Source organism: Peromyscus maniculatus, chromosome 11 (assembly GCF_049852395.1).
Source record: "Peromyscus maniculatus bairdii isolate BWxNUB_F1_BW_parent chromosome 11, HU_Pman_BW_mat_3.1, whole genome shotgun sequence".
NCBI lineage: Eukaryota > Metazoa > Chordata > Mammalia > Rodentia > Cricetidae > Peromyscus > Peromyscus maniculatus.
Genome location: NC_134862.1, coordinates 94387950 through 94409305, shown reverse-complemented (window position 1 = coordinate 94409305; position 21356 = coordinate 94387950). Strand labels below are relative to the sequence as shown.

The following is a 21356-nucleotide window of genomic DNA, read 5'->3' as shown; positions in this document are numbered from 1 at the left end:
TGTGTGTGCCTGTGCATGCATACGTGTGTGCGTATGTGTGTGTATATGCATGTGTGTGTGTGTATGTGTACATGTGAATGGTCATGAATGTAAAGTTCGCGTGTGTCAAAGTCAGACATCTTCAGTTACTCTTTTCTCATCTTTTGAGACAGTCTCTCACTGCACCTAAAGCTCACCATTTCAGCTAGGCTGACTGGGCAAAGAACTCCAGTAATCTGCCTACCTCTGCCCCCAGAGCACTGAGGTTACAGGCATGCCCTGCCATGCCGTGTCTGGCTTCTATGTGAATGCTGGAGATCCAAACTCAGGACACCATGCTTGCATGGCAAACATTGTACCAACTTAGCCATCTCCCCAGGCCCGATCACTATGCCTTTTTAAAATACACTGAAGAAGGCTTTCCCATGTCTCCAGGTCGTATTTCACTGGCTTACATTAGTCACACCATCCTAACTAGATCCTTGGGGAAATGGAGATGTGGTCTTCCTGCATACTCAGGCCGAGAGCAGAACAGTTAGTGAATAGCTGTGAGAACACTGCCTTGTCTCTATCACAATATGCTTAATCTCACGCACATGGCCAGATTCTGAGAAAAACACTCTCCTGTCAAAGAAGTGTCCAAAACAGAGCAGCGATCTTAGCCAGATCTGAAAACTCACACTGGGCAACAGAACAGTCGGGCAGCGCCTGGGTTTCCTATCCTTTTCCTTCCATTCCAGCAAGTTTGTCAAATTATCTGTGGTGGCCTTGAATTTGGCTATAAACATTTTTTTCTCTACAAATGTAACTAGAAAACCATTTCAGTTCTTCTCAAACAAGACTCATGATAAACTGCTGCATGGGGGTTGTCTCCATCCTTCCTGGTCCGAGAGACATAAGGTAGTAGAGGAGAGGAATGTAGCAGCATGTACTTATGAGATGCAATAATGAATCCAACCCATTGCTCTAGTGACTGAATTTAAAAAAAAAAAAGGAAGTGGTACAAGAATAAGCATCCTGGCTATCATATCGTGGCATAATCTACCTCACCGAGGAGGGGTTGTGCCGATCAAAACTCGGCTCCTTTCCCTCAGTTACTCACCCAGTGTCCAGAATGTGCTTTCAACAGATAGACCAGGATTTTCTCAACTCAGGAGCACTTGTATTGTCCTGGTTCAGAAGATCTGTGGGGCTGAGAGGCCTGCCATGAGGCTCTTCACAAGATGGCTCTGCACTGACTGAAGTCGTGAGGAGGGTGTGGGAGACAGTGGTGCTGAGAAACAACCAGGATGAAGCCAATGTGTCACTGCAGAGGAAGAGACTTGGGCCCTTTCGCATGAAGAAGGAAGAGAATGTTGAGGAGCGTGCATCTTTTGATGCAATGGGACATCGCACTAAGTTACTCCATCTCCCTTGACCCATGTTTTCCCTCCCATTAAACAAGCAGCAGGGCTGTGGAGAGAATTAAATAAAAGCACATGGAACTGAACACTCAGTTCAGGCTCAGAGCTATCACGGGTGGTTAAACGCGTGGCGTGGTTGGTGAAACACAAACGTGAGAATCTGTGAAAGGTGGCCTGTGGGAGCAGCTGGGGAAACTGAAGGACAGCATCCAAGAACAAAAGCCAGAGGGGTGACTAGGATGAAGGGAGCAGAGTGTAGGGAGACTGCAGGTGGGTAACAGTGATGCTCTGTCTGGGATTCAGGCAGAAAGGAAAGGGAGAAGTTCGAACCCAGGCTGCCCTGCAGGAGGGTTTGGGTGACCTGCCTGGACTCTCACTGCCCCGTAGTGCTGAAAGAAGCCCTTTCAGAACCTCTCGCTCTGGCTTCCCTATCCTGATATGAGCCAAACGTGCAACAGTGTTAGATATGACATGGCAGCCATACGGCCCACAGAGGTTGTGCTCAGAGCCCCCTTTGAAAGGGAGAAGGGATGAGCCTAACAGAGAAGCACATAAAAGAAAATGGGATTCATAGAAAAACAAATATATTGATGCTATATTTGACGTATGTTATTAGAAATGACAGCCACTTGAAGTCTAGACAGCTGTCATTAAACTGCATTTAGTTAGTGTCAGTAAATGCAAATTAATGTATAAATAGAATCAACATACATTACTAATTGATAGCACCACAGGAAGCCACTGGTGTTTACCTATTGGGGTTATTTGTTAGCAGCTTGGGTGATTAGCAAGTGACTAATTTTCCCTAGAAGAAAAGTAGATATCTCAACCTTTGCCATTTTTATTATCAAATTTATTTCAAAGGTTATGAACTAATCTTTAGTATTCTGAACCTGAGAAAATGAAGCATGAAGACATTGCTCAAAAGACATCAGCCCTGAGGAATAAGATCAGCCCCACCGCATGCAAAGTCTCTCCAAGATATGATTTACTCTTTCTATTTTCAATTCCTATCACTCAGAGTTCCTAGTACATACGTTACCCATCGGTGATGTATGGATTCACTCTCAGCTGTTAAAAACCAACACAGTGAGTACTCAGCCATGAACAGGACATTTGTGCCTCCCCCGGAAGGCTCGGGGAATATTAAGGAAGAGGATGCAGAAAGAATATAAGCATCAGAAGACAGGAAGAAGGACTCTTGGGTACTGTCTCTGAGCATCACACAACCAATGCAGTCCTGAGCTCACAGTGGCTGGGCTGTAGCGGCCTACAGTAGGCTTACACAGAACTGGACCTATGGATGCTCAGTCATGAGTCAGGGCTCTATCCCTTCCTGCTGAACTATCGGCTACTGATGGATTCTGGGTGGAGGGAAGACATTGTCTTCAGTTGCGTACCCACTAAGAGCTCATCAGGCTCCAGTGGGCAGTTCTAAATCCACAGTCACACAGATGGCCCTGGTTAAAATCAGTGGAGCTCAAAAGCAAAGAAACACACACACATAAACAAAACAAAAACCAGCTATGAGCATGGGGGAATCTATAAGGAAGGGGTTAATAATCAAAGTGCACATTATATGGAACTTTCAAAGAACAAACAATAGAAGGGTTGTTTTTGTTTTTGTTTTTTAACATAGGTCATTACATCAACTAATTAGTGACGTCCTTTGAAAGGAAAGGACAGAGTGCTGAGGCATGACACTCTAGGTAAGGCCCACTCAAACCATAATGTCCTCAGAGCCTGGATGCAGAAGAAATTACATAGTACAGACTCCAGAAAATGGCATTAGCCCCTAGTGAAGATAAAACATGGAGAGGCATGGAGAAGGACCGGAAGCAAGCTCTCTGACTTATCCCATGTGAGCTGAGCCTGACCAGGGTAGAGGAATGCCTGCAGCCTATGAAACTGCTTTCCTATTTCATCACTAGCACAGGTTTTGCCACATGGAAGAGAGATGCCCCCACAGGTAGGCTTAATAATACCCTATTGGGAAGGTCAACACATTTATTCTGTCACCTCAGAAAGCCTGGAGTCTTGACCTATACACACAGAGACCCTTCCTGGGGGCTGCAGACCTTCGGTATCTTTCTCAAGAGTGTTTCCAGGCTAGTGAACATTTTGGTGAGGTCCAGGTCCTTTTTCAATCTTTCTACAAGTCTGATTAAGCCCATCTGGCTCTGATTAATTGACAATTAACCTGCCAAGCACTGTCTTGGAAGAACCACATTCAAGGTCCAAGCAGCTCTTAGCTATTATCTTGCTAAAATTCAATCACAGAAGAGAATGTGAAGCCAGACAAGTGTTCAATGGAGGATGGTGTAACGGAGGTGGGGGGGTGGGGGAGACCGGGAGTGTCAAGAGGCTCCATGGAAGAAAGGGAATATGGGCCGGGCTGGAAAGAAGCCCATTTATTCTTAGCCTCCCCCATGTTCAACAGTGTCTTACACATGATAAATGTGTAATCAGTAGGTGCTGACTGAAAGGGGGGCAGTGAGGACTAATATACTTCTCAATAAATCACCAACATCGATGTCCTTGAGATTTCAGTTAGTGGAAGCATTTGTTAAATACCGTCCCAAGGTTCCACGGCCCTTTGTGTCTCAAGGAACAAACATGCCTTCCAAAGCATCCAGTATCAACTGAAGAGTAAGGAACCAGCAAGCATTGAACTCCCCAGCCACAGCCCAATCAAAGGGAAGAAGAATCCTCCCTCCCTGTGCATCAGGCAGGGCACAAAGAATAATACCAAAGAATCCATGGTTATGAGAAACCCAGCAAGCGCACTGGTGGGTGGTACTCCGTTCCTCTGACTGCGCTCATCTATTTCTGGTACCTCGTCTCTGTATGCTACGCCTCAAATGTGAGGAGAAGGGAGAGAAAGAGCAGGCGCCAGGATAAACACGAGTCCAGAGAGTGTTTGGTGGCTGCATGCCCACTTGCTCATTTTTTAAAAATCAAATGTCTTTGCTATTTCACTAGCATTTGGTTTTGTGAAGAGTGAGGGAGGCATGTTGTCTGAAGTCTCTATGGTTTCCTATCTCCTTTCCTTCAAATTGACTCTCTCTCTCTCTCTCTCTCTCTCTCTCTCTCTCCTCTTTCTCATTCTCTCTCACCCTCTCTCATTCTCTCTCCTTCATTCTCTCTCCTTCATTCTCTCTCTCTCCTCTTTCTCATTCTCTCTCACCCTCTCTCATTCTCTCTCCTTCATTCTCTCTCCTTCATTCTCTCTCTCTCTCTCTCTCTCTCTCTCTCTCTCTCTCTCTCTCTCTCTCTCTCTCTCTCTGTCTGTCTCATCACCTCCCAAGTGTTGAGATTACAGGCATGTATCACCACTTCCATTTTATACGGTGCTGGGCATCAACCCAGGGCTTCCTGCCTGCTGCTACACAAGCATGCTACCGACTGAGCGACAGTCTCCACTAGATCCGTCTCTTTGATGTCATCAGTGGCTTTGGTTGAAAATGACTGCTGCAGAGCCTCTCCTACCTTCTGAGAAAGGCCCCTCAGGCCGACACCCCCCCCCCATGCTCTGGCGTTGCCCATACTGTCAACTCCTCCTTACCCTCCAAGACTCCTTATCATCTGCATTAAAAGACCACACAGGTGACCATTACTTGGAAACTCATGACTCTCGGGACTACACCTTCTCCACATTATACCCCTGAGACCCAAATTGTTACTGGACAGGTCATCTTGAAAGTTCTCTAGGCATCTATCCAACTCAAAGACACGAACATTCATCCCATATTAATCCTTTTTCCTGTTTCTAGGAAGGATGAAACTTGTCCACCTATCCTAGGCTTCATCCTTACTCTCTACTCCCAATACATCACCAAATCCCACTGCTTCCAAGAGTTCAATGTCTCTCAAAGTCATCTACATCCCTCCATATTTAATGCCGCCACCACCCTCATTCTGGCTACTTCCAATTATGACCTGTATTATTGCAGGGCCCTGACCAGCCTCCAGTACGTTTCCACTCCCGTTCCTCCCCAGTCCTCCTCTGTACTGGAGACAATGTGCCCTTTGCAGAATCTGCAAAATTCAAGAGGTCTGGAAGTCAGCTCAGAGGGCTTGCCTACCAAGGACAGGGCCCTGGTTTCGATCCCTGGCTCTGGAAGAGGTGAGGAGAGACAAAATGATGAACATTACAGAGTAATTGCAGCCCAGCCCTGGGTCAGAATTTGTAAAATTCGCTAAAATTTAGATGTGGTCATGACAGTCAGACAGACAGACAGATACAGACACAGACACAGACACACAGACACACACACACAGACACACACACACACACACACACACACACACACACACACACACACACACACACACACATAGCATAAGCCTCTTCCCATGTCCTCTGAGGAGAAATATTAAATCCTTTGCAAAGCCCTGAAGGCCCCCCACGGCCAACTCCTGCACCCTCTCCAGTCTTACCTCACATCTTGCTTTATCTTTTCTTTGTGTTTAAAGGTTTGGGTTTTCTTCCTTTCAGGACATGCTGTGTTTCCTTCACCCACATGGCATTTCTACACACTGTTCTGGCCAGTCTTTTCCCCACCCGCTGTAACATTCTTTCCATCATCAAAGTTAGTTCTCTCCGCAAACCTCCCTCCCTCAGAGTTTAAACTGGATTAGCTTCTCTTTAATATACAAGTTAGACCACACTGCTTCCATATCTCAGACCTTATAACTCCATATTTATCAGTGATTACTTGATCAATAAGCCCTCTATCAAAATTAAATATCCTTGAGCAGGAATATATTTTTGCTTACCAATATTTCCAAAGCCTAGTACAATGTCTATACATTATTTAAAATGTATGTATATTGATGAATTCTCCATTCCTCCTGCAAACATGCAGAAAATACGTTTGTTCAACCCTGTGTTCTAAGCATCCTTCCTGTCTCTTGATATCTCTTCTACCTCTGCATCACTAGCTGCTTAGTGTAACTGGTTACAGAATTCCCCCAAGGTCTTCAGGCTTCTAATCTCATAGTACCCTCATCCAAACTTTGTTTTATGAATCATAGGCTGTCTAAAATAAAATTATGAATACAGCTTTGAATGCCCCTAAAAATGGTGGTGATTCACACCCATACCTAAGTGCCAGCATCTCCTTTTGGTCTTTCCTCTTCCCATGTGGAAGCCTTTCTCAGGTCATGGTATATATTTAAAGATTATGATATTTACACAGCTTGCTGGAATATATGGGCAAAGGCACTAGAGCTAGAAGATAAGGGATCTGATAACTTAAAAGACTGACAGTCTTCATGGATTGTCAACCAGATTGAGAAGGCCTAGCTTCTAGAATATCTGTTCAATAATTAAGCCTTGATGAAGGCTTGCTTTCTCTGGGAAATCTTGTCACCTTTGTGACCCTATTATTGCCTGGATGCCTTTTAAATAACATGGATGCTTAGTTTGCCTGTTACAGCCTTTTCTGTTAAATCCAAAACCCTGTTGGAACAGAGATGGCAGCTTACCCACTGGTCCTCTGCCCAATCTTTATAACACAGCGATGGTACCCAGCTATGTGAATGCTAAACAGAAAGAGGACTAGACAGATTTCAGAGATGGATAGTCCAAGTATCCTGCATGGTTACTGGATAAATCTCCCTTAATCGTCACTTTTCTATTTGTAGATTGATTTGGAAGGATGAAAGCCGTCGCATTATTTCCCCCGGGCCCTTTCACCTACAGATAAGCTTTCACACTGCACTAGAACTAAACAAAGCGTGGTTTGAGATGATAAATATCCCCAAGTGGAAAAGCTGGCTCCTTTGTGAAACTGAGTCCACAGTGTCCAACAGGCTAATGTACTCTTGGCCACCAGAACATTTTCTGCTACACTGATGCTTCCAGACTCAGCTGTTTCTCATAAGCAAGAGGAGAGAGGTTCCAGAAGGTGAAGATGTTACAAATGCATTGAAAATTGTCAACATTTTTGTTTCAAGTCGTGATTGAAATGGGTAGAGTCTCATATTTTTCAGCTGCCGGGAATGCTCTTGATGTGGTTAAAAAGAAAAAGAAAAAAAAAAGTGAAAGGGAACGCCAAGGCTGCCGGAATGAAATTTTGATTTCTCAGATGAACTTGAACAACAAAATGAGCACGGGCCAAAGTCCACGATGACCGAAGATGTTCCTGGGCTCCCTGGGAGGCCGGTGACCAGTGGCATGGTCATCCATTCCAAAGTCCAACATCAGCAACCGCCTGCCCTCCGCTTTCTCTTGTGACTGTCACTCACTGCCACTGACCGAGCAGACAAAGGTGGTTTCGTGGCGGTTGTTCTTGTCCTTTGTGAATAAATAGCCCAGTGCCCTCCAGCTGTAAAAGGTAGGTGATGCCATGATGTGATGATGTCATAATTAATCTCTCATGGCTGTTGGGAGGAATAGAGGAGAAAAGAGACACATCCCACCCACCGACACATTTTAGAACTGAACCTTGGCTGGAATCAAAGCCTCTTCCAACAGGAGCACTGAGGAACTCTGGGAAACTTGAGAGAACAACCATTGCCAAGCCTCATATCTAAACATGTAGGTAAAAGCAGATTCCAAGAAGATGTAATTGGTGACCTTACTGTGTGCCACTCTATGTAAAATGGAGATCTCTTAGAGTCCCCTTCTCTGCGTCGTGCCAGATGAGGACTGGTGACCAGAGAAACTGCCTTAAATTTGGGAAGGTATGAGAAAGTAACAAACGCTCTGAAGGTCATTCAAAGGTGTAAGGTGACACTTCACAGGTGCTGTCACTGATCTGCTGGCTCAGCTCCTGGATGTGGTACTCTCTCCAGCCAGCATGGCTCCAGTTCTCATCCGAGAGCTTCCTTGGGCTCCCTAAATGACCGAGCTAGTCTGTCCTTGAGGGCCCAGTTCAACCACGTGGGTCCAGGTTGGTTTTGTCCTTTCCCACTCTATGCCTGGCTTTCCCTCCTGACAGCTGGTGTCACAGACCAACCACGACTTCAGAACTCACAGCGGCTGTCCCAGCACAGCCTCCCACCAAAATCCTTACCAGGCCTCTAACTGGGTAAGGTCACCTAGTCCCTATACTAAGCCCTCATGGAGGTTTTGCTTCTCTGATCAAGCACAACTTATATGGAGAATTTCTCCCTCTCTCGTTTTCCCCCCTTGACTTTTACTGAGAGATTAAAGGGGATATCTAGAGATATGGACCGACCTCAGCATCCTCTGCCACAAGTAAATGACCCAAGAGCACGTGGTCATAGTGATCTGCCTACTCCAAAAGCTGGAGCTGAAGGCTATACCCACATTAGATAGTCACTGAAACTTCAACCTGGGGTTTCCATTGTCTCAGACCCAAAGGAATCAAGTCTTCAATTCTTTTAACAGCAAGAAGGACCGGAGAGGGCAGTACCTGGTCAACCTAGAAATTTCTACTTTCTGAACCCCGAATCCCACATGACCAGAGTAGAAAGATCTTAAAACTTTTTCTCTTTGTGGCTCCTTTTCACTCGAGAAATGTTTAAATAACCTTAGGTTTTCAGGATTATGAAATTATACCTTCACTTAGAAAAAAATTATAAATTTAATTTAAAACTTTTCTTTTGTTTTTTTGAGACATGGCTTCTGTGTAGCTCTAGCTGTTCTAGAACTTGCTCTGTAGCCCAGGCTGGCCTCAGACTCACAGAGATCTGCCTGTCTCTGCCTCCCAAGTGCTAGGATTAAAGCCATGTGCCACCACTGCTCGGCTTTTAAACAATTTTTATATGTATATAATTCTACTCCTTATCAAAGGCAAAAGCATCTCTAAAGAGATTAATGTGGTTACTTATTTTTCATGAAGAATTAAATCTGGGCTGAATATTTGTTGCCAGAGGATATAAAGCATCTTCGACATTTTTCAAAGTAGATAGAAACTTTGATTTTATAGTCAATTGTGAAATGCCACTTTGCCTAAGTACACAGTACCAAGGGGCAGGGGGACACTTATGGCCATTTCCAAGATCATTGGATATTAGGTCCTCGTCCCAAGCCAAACTCCATTGAGTGGGTTTCCTTTATATAAAACTTGACTTAACAACTCAAAGGGAAATTTTAAACCCAAGCATTCCAACACAGTACAATCCGAAGATACACTAATTTAATGCTTACATGCTGGAGAATGACAACAGGAAGATATTAAAAGCCTGTGTTTTCCATAATTAAACCGTTCTGGTTTTGTAAGAGTGGAAAACTTTACACGTGCGGGAAAAGCACAGTGATGCATAACAGACAACACTCTTGAATCTGAGCCGAGTGGGCTCAGGCCGCACTCAGCGGCACCACTTGGTGTGATGCCCCAGATGCTGCAAAGTGCATGTGCTATATGCGCAGAACAAGGCTTCAGTGGGGTCCCAGATCCAACAGAGACAGCACCGCCAGAATTACTTCCAATCCCTGACCTGCTTGCTTTTAAATTAACTTTTGGTTGTTCCACGTTCAGAAGCTTCCTGTGGCTGCCCAATATTTTGTGACCCCCCCCCGCCCCACATATGGTTACCTGACCCGACATGGGGTCTGTGATGGCTAATCTTGGTTGTCAATTCGACACACCTAGGAAGAGGAAACCTCAATTGAGAAATTGCCTCCATTAGATTGGCCTGTGGGCATGTCCTGGGTGTTTTCTTGATTGCTATTTGACACAGAAAGGCCCAGCTCTCTGTGGGCAGTGCCATCCCTGGCAGATCGGCCTGGGCTGTAGCTGAAAGCTAGCTGAGCAAGCTGGTGGGAGCAAACTAGGGAGCAGTAGTCTGCTTCAGTTTCTGCCTCCAGGTTCCTGCCTCAGTTTCCCTCAGTGACAGACTGTAACCTCCCTAAGTAGGTTTTGGTCAGTGTGTTTTTACAGCAGCAGAAAACAAACTGGAACAGATTCATGAACCACAGTTTAAGAACTGGAGGCCGGAGCCTCGGGGAGTGCCTGAGTTTGCTTCCTTCCCTCCTAACCAAGAGAAGCCACCCAGGTCAAGCCAAACTTCCTTATAGGGTAGTTATACTCATCAGGTTATTATCTTTTAAATGTATTACATATTAGTTTTGTGTTTTTGTTTTTGTTTTTTTCGAGACAGGGTTTCCCTGTGTAGCTTTGTGCCTTTCCTGAAACTCACTCTGTAGCCCAGGCTGGCCTTGAACTCACAGAGATGCGCCTGGCTCTGCCTCCCGAGTGCTGGGATTAAAGGCTACATATTAATTGTAAACAATTGCCTCCAAACAAGATACGTATTTTCAACCTGATGAAAAATTGACTTCAATCCTCTCTTTGCTGGATTGTGTTGACTAACAGAAAGGCTTTCCCCATTTTCAAGCCTGGATATTTAATTTCTGTGATGGTTCCTGCTCAAGTCTTCTTATAAAAACAGTGAATTTCAAGTGTTTTGTTTGTGAAAGAGAAAATCACTAGGGGAAGGCATTTTTACTGTTCCCTGCACTGTCACGCAAGTCACAAAATGTCAAACATCCACAGTGTTGATGCGGGACACCACACTTGGTGTGTGTCACATACAAATGCTTGCACTGCCTGCATATGTATGTCCGTGTGTACGTGTTTATCTAGACGCACATGCATTGGAGGTGAGAGGACAACCTGGGCTGTCACTCCTCAGTCACTGGCCACCTTGTTTGGTGAGACAGGACCTCCACCTGGAACTTGCGAGGTAGATGAGGCTGGCTGGCCAGCAGACCCCAGAACCTGCCTGTCTCCACTTCCACGATGCTGGGATTACAAGCACACCACCATGCCTGGCTTTTTTAAAGTATGGATTCTGGGGATCAAAGTTGCAAGGTAAGCACTGTACCAACTGAGCTTTCTCCCCAGTCCCCAAAGCCTGAAATTTTAAGTGTGTTTCTCCTCACTTACATAATTCAAGTGACTTCTCAGATGTTTCATCAGGGCTTGGGTTGTAGTTCAGTACTTAAACACCTGCCTAGAATGCAGGAGGCCATGGGTTCAGTGTCCAGCACTGCAAAAATAATTACAAGATGTGTGTATTCCACTCCAGTGCCACATCGTGACATTTCTGGTATAACATGATCTGTGAATCTCTTCCACAGAATAAGCCTCCCCACAGTCTCTTAAGACACTGTTAAGCTATTGATCACAAGATAAATTATTTTAAATGCATATTTGTTTTTACTTTAGGTTATAATAATATTGAGTACATCATAAAAGTACTGGTAGTATTATCAATAATATCCACGATAGCTAAAGAGTAGTTTTGACTCTCAGTTTCACTAAATTAATTCTGTAAAATGGAAATTTACCCCCAAAAGCTAAAATAGCATGTGCCATGTAGGTTAAGTATCTCTGATACAAAATTTTCAAGTCTGAAATGCTCCAAACTCTAAAACTTGTAAATACTAACATGACATCCCAAATAGAAAGTTCCACATCGAACCTGTGTGAGAGGCCACAGCCAAAACACAAGCTCCTAAAGAGTATAGAAAATCACCTCCATACTGTGTGTGTGCCTAATACACAGGAATGTGTTTAGACCAGCCAGATGCCAGGAAATCTCATGGTAGACTGGAAAATATGTCAAAATTTGCAGAAACAAAAAATCTAAATTTAAACCACTTCTTGTCCCAAGCACTTCAGATAAGTTGATAGCCAACCTATATTTAGAGCATATAAAGCACTAAATTCAATGCCACGTAATTTTATGCCAGTGTAACTATATGCACATGTATTAAAGCTTTATATATACACAGGTATATATTAGCCCGAGGTTAACTGTACATTACAACAATGTAATGGAGTTTTTAATAACTTCTAAATCTTAATTATTTATCAATTGAGAAAAATTCACATTTTCACTTACTAGTCTTTGTTATGGTTTAGACGTTGCTTCAATGTCTCCTCAAGAGGTTATCAGGGAACAATGTCAACGGTGAGATGGGGACGTCCAATGGGGGTCCTCGGGGGAGGGGAGTATGCCCTTTGGTAGTTATTGAAGCATTGCTCATGGTTCCGTGTGCCTTTGGTTAGTTCTCCTTAGAGAATTGATGCAAATTCCTGAGTCTGGCCCCATCCAGCCTCTTCAGCTTCACACCAATGACCCTATTTCTCTCTATCCCATGTACTCAACTGTGGCCACCCTCTGTGAAATAACATGACAGAGCAGAAATCAGGAGGGACTGTCCAAACGTGCATCATTGTGTTTGAACTTCTCTCAAAAGGTTAGCCTGCCTCAGACACTTCATTACAGGAGCAAAAACACTGATTACTAGTACAGCCCTTTCCACAAATAATGTCATGTTGAGACGTAATTTTTAATGTCAAGGACTATCACCCTTTCTCTGTAACATTAGCTTTCAAAGTACTAAAAACATATCAAAAATACAAGCTTTTCTATCAGATAAATAAAAGTTATAGTGGAAATCATCTTGTGAATAGTGTACAGGATTATGCTGTTTTCAGCTTCACTGTTTTCATCTTGTATTGAAAGCACACATTTTAAAAGATATGAGGATAAAAATCATTTAAAATTACGGTACTCACAAGGGGAGAAAGTGTTCAGCCAAGAAATAAATTAGCTGAATGACAGGAAGATGAGAGGCTCTGCCACACTCACGTGTTCCCCAGATCTGTCCCCAGTGCTCCTCACCCTGATTTGTGTTGAAGGGGGAAAAAATGACATATTTATTGATTGAAAAGTCAGATGTGATCTTTAATTATGTGAAGTTGTGGGAACAAAGTACTCTGTGAACTCCCAAATTGACAGCCACTGGTTAGGAAATGTCATAATGTTGAATCACTTTCTAAAAGATTCTATTGTAACTGAGTTTTGTTTGTCAAGTTCACTCTTGGAGAGAAACACAGATTCCCCACAGTCTTCCTGGGAGCCACAGCATAGAAACATTGACAAAGCACACTGCTCTCATCTAAGGCAGGATCCGCCTCCTCTGAAAGCCTCTGGTCCGCCTGACTGGAAGCTGCATTTCTCTGCTTGGAAAATGTCCTTAGCCAACTTTCTCTTGTTCTCAATGCTTATTTGTCCTTTTCAGTTCTGAGAATCAACCCAGGACTTTATGATGATGAGGAAGCTGCTCTCCCACTGAGATACATCTCCAGCTTTAATACTTTCTGAATGAATTGCTATCTAGAATCAAGCAATAGTCTCCTTTTTTGACATTGCTTTTCAGCTCTGACACCATGGCTCTGAAATCAGATCTCAGGGTCTTATAGAAGAAGATGTTAAGCTCTAAGACAATGGGGTCATGTCACCAGTGCTGTGGGATGGTCTGTATGTCAAATTACTCTGATTGGTCAATAAATAAAACACTGATTGGCCAGTGGCCAGGCAGGAAGTATACGCGGGACTAACAGAGAGGAGAAAAGAAAGAACAGGAAGGTGGAAGGAGTCACTGCCAGCCACCGCCTTGACAAACAGCATGTGAAGATGCCGATAAGCCATGAGCCACGTGGCAAGGTATAGAATTATAGAAATGGATTAATTTAAGACAAAAGAACAGTTAGCAAGAAGCCTGCCACGGCCATACAGTTTGTAAGCAATATAAGTCTCTGTGTTTACTTGGTTGGGTCTGAGCGGCTGTGGGACTGGCGGGTGACAAAGATTTGTCCTGACTGTGGGTAAGTCAGGAAAACTCTAGCTACATACCAGTAGGTAGGCAAGGAAGAAAACATCAAAATGCTTTACAAGACGTGGATGTTACCTTTCGTTTGAATGAACGGATAAAACAGTCTTTGAATGCTCTTAATTGGCTCTTTTTAGTCCTATATCTAAATTATATTTCTTTATCAGATCGAAAAGATCAAAGAAACTCCTCCAGGCTCTTTTCTCATCATTGCTGTTTCAAAATCAGCAAAAGCACCTTTGCCAAGTTGCCGTGGATTCAGGAAAGCTTGGAGGGGAAGTGCACAGCGCGGCTTTACTCTGTCAACAAACACCCCTACAAGGCCACCCGTCCTCTCCACTGTGCTTCGTATTGCCCAATACACTCCTGCTGATCTTGGCCTGCCGCGCTGGGGCAGACCAGTGCTGATAGAGTGGACCTCCGTAGACATACACAGAAACTCCAAGCTGGGTTCTGTGATGTCATCACAGATGTCACCTCTGGCACTGGCAATAGAAAACAGTACTACCTTGCAGCTGTAAAGTGGTCTGTTAAAAAGACAGAAAGAGGCAGGGCCCTTCATGAGAGTTCTATCTCCCGCTTAGAAACGCTGGTGTGGCCCTCCAGATGTTGATATGGCAAAAGTTGATAAGGCCCAGCTCTGCGGTATCTACTTAGTCAACCATGCATTTGCAAGAGGAGAGCCTCACACAACGAGAGGTCTCCCACAGAGTGGGCAGCTATGGCCTTGGCATTTCAGGGTATCCAATGAAACATCCCATTAAGCAGTGAAACATGTTACCCCCTCCTGAGAAGGTGAAGTATGCAGCACACCCCAAACCATCCTGGCTCCAGCCAGGGACTACGAGGGTATGAAAGATTCTGTCCCCAGGGAAAAAAGGTCTCAGACCAAGACCTCCTTTGTCTTTCTTTTTTCTGCCTTCTAAAGTTTTCACTGTCCTTCATTAAGGACATTAGGTACAGGCATATGCTGTGAGTTGAGGATACTCCCTCCTATGAGTCTCCCTTGATCCTTACATTCACTTTTACTTTCATGTCATAAACACATATATTTTATTTATATGAAAACAAGGAACAAGAGATGAAAGAAAACATGGTACTTATCTAAAATTGGCTTTACTTACTTAATATGATGATCCAATATTTTGGATCTGTTTTCCCACAAATGCCGTAAGTCCATACTTTAGAATGAAAAAGAAATACTCTGTGGCTAGGCAGCACATTTTCTTTATCTATTCCTTTGTTGTTGGACACCTAGGTTGGTTCCCTAGTTTAGCTGCAGAACACTGATATGCAAGTGTCTCTGTGATGTGTTGATTTTGAGTCCTTTGGAGAAATGCTCCAGAGTAGAACAGCTAGGTCATGTTCTTATTTTCTGACTTTTGAGAAGCCTCCATATGATAGCCATAGTGGACAGCTTGGGCTTCCCACCAGCAGAGTGTATGGCTCCTTCTATGAAATACTCTCCTCGCTGTTCTTTGCCTGTGTAGCTCTTTTCAAAGTTCACTTGCTTTAGTTCAGAAGCGGTGTCTATGAGGAAGGGTGATGGATGGCGTGAGCATGGGGAGAGGACATAAACTCCACAAGCTGATCCACTTCCTGTTCACGAGAGTAGACAGACAGGAAGGCTTGAGGAATGCACAGCCTAAGAAAACTCCAGGCCTCCTTATGCTCTTAAGGATTTGGAAAGTTTAAATTCCCTTACTGACCCAGAATTAGCCCCATCGTGAGACAGTAACCTTAGCAACATGGGATGCAGCTACTTCACAAACAGACAAAGAGCCAAACATCAGTGTTCCAGGGGTCTTATGAGGCAAGTCAAACACAAACATTTTCTGTATTGAATTACGTGAGCTTACAATTAGATGAATCAATTGAAATTTTTTAAAGATAATAAACACACAGAATTCTTATTACTGAATTATTTAGGTGCATTTTCCAGTCAGCTGTGCTCCTGAGGTCCAGCTACCTACCTTGTGTGCGTAACTGAGATGACAGAAGACAGAATGCTATGACACATCTCTCCTCAGCAGAGACACCATGCCTGTGACTGAAATCTGCATAACAAGAGGAGTTACTCCATGAAAACCAGTGAAACACAAAGTCGGAGTTTAATTCATTTGCGTTATCTGGGCTTTTAAAAGGGATGGTGAAACTCTTAATAATGCAGATTACAAAAAGATAATGTGGGTTAAAAATAATGCAGTTTTTTAAAAAGCAGTATAGCCATTGTGTGGCCAAGTTTTCTAAATAACACAAGACTTTAAATTTATTTTTCCAGTACTTGAAAATTGTTTGATTTCAGCAAAGGTGCTACTTGTCAACAAATGGGTGAAGTTCTACACACAGAGCTGAAACAGTGTTTCTGTCTAATGATGGAACACTTGTCTACCACATCCAAGGCCCCGGGCTCAATCCACAAAAACTGAGAACAGTACAAGAAAACACATATGCACTAATCTAAATAAACATTTTATACCACATATATATAAATACACAAATTATAAACCATTTCTGTATTTTCTTGAAAAGTCTTATTTCAATTTTAAGGCCATACATGCAATTTGCATATATAAATATGTGTCTATGCACATACATTCTTTTAGGTGAACTATTCCAAGTTAATGATAGGCATCATGTCCCTCCTGCTGACTGTAATGTGTATATCCTAAAAATAGTTTCATATAGGACTTAATACACCCTGCTCATGGAACTTACCATTTCTAAATAGCACTGAATGAGCCATTTCAAATTTCTCTGTTATCCTCAGTCATATCCTTCATGGATTTTACCATTACTGGTCATGATGATAACAGTGATGATGGTGAGGATGGAGTTAGATTAACCCAAAATTCAGTCAAGGATTGAATACGTCAACTCAAATATGAACCTTGAATTCTGCCCACTCCATGAGTGACCTCCAGTCAGGACCATGAGTGACCTCCATGTTCCACCACACCACGTCCCACATTCACTTGCTTGGCTGTCAGAAGCCTTCGGACTTGGCCGAACACAGCCTTCTCTACTTTCCCACTCATGTCCAGGACACCACAAGTGCCTCTCTCCTCTAAGCAAGCCAGCCATTCCTTATCACTCCCCAGTCTCTTAATGGCGCTGTCCTTGGCTCCTTCCCTCTACACCCCATTAATATTCTTGGCAGTCTCCTGGATTTGCAATATGCCAGTGACTCCCACTTTTATATCACTGGCCAATCATTCTCACTTAAATTTCAAACTCATAGGATCCAATTATTCTCTGAACACAGAATATCAGTGAGAAAGTGACAAAGGAAAAAAACGTGGAGACCTTTTCTCTCCACTTCAGTGGGGAGAACTGAACTTCTTACTCTTCATTTGTATTTATCTTGGTCCTGATTCAAGGGGAGGGGGGACTTCTCATGAGCCTGTGAGATATCTCTGCAGGTGATGGCTCTGGCCATCAAGCCTGACTAGCTATTTTCAATCCCAGAAACCCATACAGTGAAAAGGGAAGAAACAACTCCTACAAGCTGTCCTGTGACCTCCACATGCATTCTCTCTCTCTCTCTCTCTCTCTCTCTCTCTCTCTCTCTCTCTCTCTCTCACACACACACACACACACACACACACACACACACTCACACACATGCACACACACACACAAATCAATGTAAAAAATTAAAAAGAAAATTCAATCTCGATCAATAAATTTGATTCTAATTAGAATCAATAGGTGAGGTTATTTTGAAATTATACAACCAGTAAAGTTCATATAATGGAATAAATGCCAAAATGACAAGAAAATGGCAGCACAGGCTTCCTAAACCATGTGCTCAGCTTAAAACTCTAGAAACTTCCAATTCCTGGCCCTTTACCATCAACTCATGCACCCTCCACACCAGTGCCCAGAAGAGAACATGTTAGCATCCAGGTCACACATCTGTTCCCCTGGGGACATTCCTTAGGACAAAATAAACCTACTATTCAAACATATCAGAGAGTCTGGATCCTTGGGAAAGCATCTGTCCAGTGCTGGTTACATCTGTGGATCCTGTATTTCAGCTCCTGAATACCTTCAAAGTCCAACAGTTACAGACATTCCCCATTCTGGAACATTCTGAGTTCCCACTGCCCATGACTCTGCATGCCAGCCCCATACAGCATAGAGATATTATGCAAGAGGTGGCCTTCCCAAGGCACCTAATGATATTTGTCTTCCTCCAAGAACTCTCTAGGAAACTTAAAAGAAGGATTTGCCTTTTGGCCGCTGAACCTCTGGTTAGGAGTTTTGGGAAATAAGTGAATAACCCACAATCACATTACCCCTGTTCGTATCATCACCTAAAAAAAAAAAATCAACGCTTTCTACAGTACTCTTGTTCACTGATGTCTTTCATTTTTTTCTAGTTAATGGACCATTCCCCCACATTTTGCCTAAAGCTAATGATCAAGCTAAGTGCGGGAAGCTTTCAAGATGTCATGTAGTGTACTGGAGCCTGCTGCTTTTCTTCTTCCTTCATACACTCAAGACAGAAGGGATGGGAGCCTGGGTATCATTGAGGCACTGTGGCAGGTATATGGCCTACCCAGCATGAGCTCATTTCCTGTGTTGGAAGAGATGGGATTTGCAGAGATGAATTTCTCTAATGATACCATCTCACTGTGAGGGACAAGTCACTAAGATCACAGATTCTCCTGGAGCAGGATGGTCTCCAAACAAAGAGCTCCACAAACCAACAGAACAAACCAACTCATGTGAAAAGTCAGAGGTCAAGAGAGCTGCACCTGGACTCCATAGGCTTCCAAAAGAAGGAGCTGGGTCATAGCACTCAGTCAAAGAAGAAACAGACAATCACTCATTTAATCATCCTAGATTCTAACACATCGTAGAAAGCACTGGATATGAATGGAAGTAAGAACCAGTCTGTCCAGGCCTGGAGAGGTGACTCAGCCATACAAAGCCCAGACTGCTTCTTCAGGGGACACAGGTTTCGTTTCCAGCACCCACATTGGGTGGAAGCTCATGACTGTCTGAAACTCAGCTTCAGGGATCCAGTGGCTTCTTCTGGCCTCCATGGGCACCTGCACTCCTAGGCACAGGCACAGACATACGAATGCAATTTAAAAATCAGGTAAAAAATAAAGACAACATAACATTTAAAAAGGACCAGTCCTACAGATGGATTTCCCTTCTCAAATGCAGTTGACTCTAACATTTACTGTCATGTTTTTGTTTTGTTTTGTTTTTTGTTTGTTTGTTGGTAAGATAAAAATCTTTGGTGAGAGTAATAACAGTTAATCTACTCTTAAAACCCATTGGCTGGAAAATGTTTATGTCTGAATAACACATAGATTCCTTGCAGGAAGTGAGTCAGTTCCCAGGCAGGGAAGCCCTGGGCTACATAGATGAACAACGAAAAATGAGAAGGGAATTTTATGTAGCTCTGCACAGGCAGGATTTGCATCACCTTGCACTAAAACTGGCATACATGCTGCAGCATTCAAACACCCAACCCATTACCTGATGCTCACACTCCGTATACGTGATCACACATCCCTGTCTCTGTGACATTACAAAGCGCCACGAGAATCATCGTCTCACCTGGTCATTATAGGGACCCTGTACCATGAGCATCATTAACAGTTGGGTAAGTCAAGAGCCTGGTGGCAGGGAGTGTATATGACAGCTGAGTCCAAGTGGCAGAAGAGGATTCCTTGGACTTTGACATCATCCTTCCAACTCCAGCCCCACTTTGATAAAGGTTATTGTCTGATCTCCTAAGATGTTTTGATCATATTTCCCTTGCCATTGTGAGGCTGCATTTATTTTACAGATGATTTTACATATGAGAAACTCAAGTTCAGGAAGACGCATCACTTGTTCACGGTCCCAGAGCTTGGGAGAATTAGATCCAGAGCTAAATCAGAAGTGTACCGAGCTCTAAAGTCCATGCTTCTGACTCCTCGCCTCACACCTGACAGGACATGTGTGATTTGCAGAAAACCATGGAACAATTCCTCAGACAGAACTCAATGGCCCTCCCTCCATTTGGGGAGCCTATTTATCTGCCTCGCCCCCCTCAGGTGTCACAGCTGTGCTCTGAGGGACAGATCCTCATCTTGATTGTACTAAAGATGAGGTCGAATGTTAAAGAGCAGAGTGAAGGCAGAGCTGGAATTTGAATCTAGGATTCTAGCACTTTCTACTCTTCCATACCATCCACTCTAGTTACTGTAGACAGGTATTAGGCAGAGGGAAAAAATTAAATAATTGATATTAAAACCATCCATCAACTATAAATACGCATGGTGACATATTATTGTTGGTATTATTGTTATTTTAATTATTAACCTGAGATGTTATTTTATTAATTATTTATAAAATTAATATAAAATATTGATGTATTTTAATTATACATTGAGCTGAAAAAAACTAAGCAGTTTAGCTAAAATTAGCTAAAACAGCCTTGCAAAGAAACAAGAGCTGGGCTGGGCGGTGGTGGCGCACGCCTGTATTCCCAGCACTCAGGAGACAGAGGCAGGTGGATCTCTGTGAGTTTGAGGCCAGCCTGGTCTACAGAGCTAGTCCAGGACAGGCTCCAAAGCTACAGAGAAACCCCGTCTCGAAAAAATTTAAAAAAAAAAAAAAGAAAAGAAAAGAAAGAAAGAAACAAGAGCTGGGTCTTCTAGTTTCATTTCTGCTTCTGCGATTTAAAAAAAAAAAATACTTGACACAAAAACAACTTGAGGAAAAGGGCATTTATTGCAGCTCACAATGTTAGATTATAGGCAGATTCTTGAAGCAGCTGGTCACACCACAGAGAGAAATGACTACTCAGTGCTCAGCTTTCTGCGCTCTTATACAATCCATGGTCCCAAACCAGGGAATGGTACCGCCCACTTTCAGGATGGGTGTCCCCACATCAGTCAGGGCAATCAAGACAATCCCCCATAGACATGCCCATAAACCAACTTAATCTAAACAGTCCCTCACTGGAACTCACTGTTAAACTGACAATTAAAATTGAGCATCATGGGTCTTTCCCCCAAGTTCTAAGCTTAGTCCATCCTTAGTCCAGTCCCCTCCTTACTTCCAGTTATGACTCAATTACCATTGATTTACTGATGTCTCTCCTTCCAGGGCAATAAAAAGTGATGCTCTCCAGCTGCCATTTTAAGTAAGTTCACTCAGTAAAGGATCCTTTTCCTCCCTTCTACCCAACATTTCCATTGTAGAATTATGCCCTGGCTTCCGTATTTATAAGGAGTTGCCGTGTCTTTTCCAATCATGAAAGCAAAGCAGCATTTGGAAAGTCCCAGTTCATTCTCAATGGCTACTTAGGAGATATGGATTTACAATAAGCTTTGTATAACATTTACATCGCAATATGCAAG

General features: G+C 43.3%; 2 long non-coding RNA genes across 4 annotated transcripts in view; both read right to left on the bottom strand.

Annotated features, from left to right (window-relative positions):
• Nucleotides 1–9751: 9751 nt before the first annotated feature.
• On the bottom strand, nucleotides 9752–15163 carry LOC143267734 (uncharacterized). Of its 2 annotated transcripts, XR_013043165.1 has the most exons (4): nucleotides 15108–15163; nucleotides 12887–12993; nucleotides 11242–11348; nucleotides 9752–9945 (listed from the first exon to the last, which is right to left on the bottom strand). It is a non-coding gene; the product is annotated as an uncharacterized LOC143267734 (long non-coding RNA). The 2 variants fall into 2 exon arrangements; XR_013043164.1 differs by lacking the exon at nucleotides 15108–15163 and having other exon boundaries at nucleotides 12887–13259.
• A 792-nt stretch (nucleotides 15164–15955) lies between these two features.
• LOC121821385 (uncharacterized) overlaps nucleotides 15956–21356 on the bottom strand; it is a 30519-nt gene continuing 25118 nt past the window's right edge. For both annotated transcript variants that reach the window (XR_013043162.1, XR_013043163.1), the window contains exon 5: nucleotides 15956–16040. This is a non-coding gene — a long non-coding RNA (uncharacterized LOC121821385). The remainder of the gene's footprint in view (nucleotides 16041–21356) is intronic.